Genomic DNA, 2,500 nt, shown 5'->3' on the forward strand with positions numbered 1-2,500 from the left:
CCATACAGAATGCCTTCGGAGAGATCTCGTTGGGAGCATTCGCAACCTTTCCCTGAGCTTCCTCCGCTCTCCTTAGAACCGCCTAGGACATCCACGTCTGATGGGAAAAGAATGGAAGCATTATGACAGCGTGATTTCACTAAATATCATTACTAAAGATCCATTCGTATACAGCTCAAAATGGATATATAAGCATAATGTTTTTGTTTAATCTCTTCACCCAAATAAGTATATTTTTTTCTGAAATCAAATGAGACTTATTGAAGTTGAAAAGTAGTTGAACTTGATCCTCATACATAAGGATTCTATCAACACTTTTGGAATAGTGAAATAGATATCAGAAGAAATTTAATACATACATACAGACACTAATTTTATATACAGAAAGAAAAATACATTTTGATTTTTTTTTTATGATGAAACACTGCAATGATTAAGCACATTATTTTTAAAAAACTCAAGCATTTAAGTATTGGGATAGGAATAGTAACTCTGCAGTTCATCATCAATCATTTAACTTAAGAAAATAAATTTCTAATACGTGACATACAGATATATATGATACAATACGCGCTAGAATGGCAACGGGTCTACCGTGGATGTATCGAACTGTTAATTATGGTCAATGTAATAGAAATTTACGTTTTTTTATAGTTTCTTTTTTTTTCCTATTTAATTGTTCATGATTTTGTTCTGAAATGGTTGCTTTGTCGTAACCTCTCATAATTTTCATGTCTGATTAATCTACTTAATGTCCTATTTCGCTTACATTTTCGTTTCATTTTCATGCATCTTCGTATCATACTCTCTCTCTCTCTCTCTCTCTCTCTCTCTCTCTCTCTCTCTCTCTCTCTCTCTCTCTCTCTCTCTCTCTCTCTCTCTCTAGGTATCTACTTTTATCATAAAGGATTTCATCAGGATACTGATTGCGGATCGACTTCCAATGCTGTATTCCCTTTATCTAATTATACATCGATTTTATATGACATTGTAGTGTACAGTAGTGAGACGGGAATGTTCAGTCATCATAAAGGTATAATTTGTGAATAAACGAACAAGACCAATCAACAACACTGTAAACATAGCTTTAAAATATCATTCTATACCACTTTATAATATAACCAGACTTAAATTGCAGTTTGATTTTCAATGTGGAAAAGTGTTGTAAGAAATGCTGTTTTACCTCTCTTTACCTAGCTTCGATTTCTTATGGTTAGCTATCCCGGTACGTAAGTGACCTCCAGTTTAGAACATAGTATTCTCCTTTTAGATTCTGCGTTCTGCAGAGACTTGCGTCTCATTTTTTATTATATAAATGATATATTTTAGGATTATAAAAATAAATTTAAAATTCTAAAAAAACAAAAAACTACGCAATATGATTAACAAGTTAATGGGTGAAAGAATTGATGAATGTAGGAGGATACTCAATGAAAACCCTATTGTATATTCCTTCCGCAAACCACCAAAAATTATTTCCAGGAAAAATATGCCTCAGAATTAAAACAATATATTAATATTCTTCAGCTCAATTATGAATTATTTTTAGGTTTGTTTAACAATTTGAAGGAAATTCTGGAGTTCGGTTTTTGTGTTACTGTTGAAGGAGTGTATGTGGAAGGGTTCCATGCTGATCAAAATAAACATTATAGAGATAGTTTACGTCATCACTAACAATGAATTTGCTATTATGAGCCAATATCCAAACACAAAATCTCCTTTAATTAAGATATATTAATTTGATCTTACAAGATATAGTATTCTGTCCTATATTTACTTAGGTTCATCTTCTTTTAGGGCATTAGAAGTTGCAGCACTTGCAGTAGGTCGCCTTTGTTTGCAAACATTGCGACTCTTTTTAATCTTTTTTATTGAGATATTTATTGGCTACTTATGGGAGAAATGTTTTATCCTTAAATTCTTTGATAGTTTTTGTTATTCAAATGGTTTTCGACATTGACTATATCCTTTGTTTATTTTTTTTTTTTTTTATAAATTCGATATAATTTACTTCACTTTGTATTCTAATACACCGAACCTCGTTAAATAATTATATTCATTTTGGCAATAGAATGTTCTCTTCGAACAGACCAAACCTTCTTGGGCATTGATATTCATTGGGACAATAAAAACATAGTAATTGTAAACATTTAAAAAGAATTTATCACTTGAAATTACATTAATCCATCAATCCAATTATTATGAAATGAATAGAGTTTACTGTTACTATTTCGACAGTTCTTTTCTGCTCGTGACGTCATCCCACTACCTCGGTACGGTCGACATCAGTCAGGACTATCAATCAAGGAATCCTCCAAAAAAACCTATAATCGCAGAAAATATGATAATTCAAGTCGTGTTTGCATTCATAAGATAATGATCTAGCTTAGATATGTTTTATTTTACGTCACATAAAATTATATGGTCCGTTTATTGTTCTTGTTAATATAGTATATCATATTTTGTTGGTAGTTGCGGTATTCATGGCATCTATGATGGG

The 2,500-nt window shown here is 31.5% G+C and overlaps 1 pseudogene; it reads right to left on the bottom strand.

The window, feature by feature from the left end:
* The window catches only part of LOC137657555 (putative neural-cadherin 2), a 121,711-nt pseudogene that overhangs the window by 7,892 nt on the left and 111,319 nt on the right, over positions 1-2,500 (bottom strand).

Source organism: Palaemon carinicauda, chromosome 18, assembly GCF_036898095.1.
Source record: "Palaemon carinicauda isolate YSFRI2023 chromosome 18, ASM3689809v2, whole genome shotgun sequence".
Taxonomy (NCBI): Eukaryota; Metazoa; Arthropoda; class Malacostraca; order Decapoda; family Palaemonidae; genus Palaemon; species Palaemon carinicauda.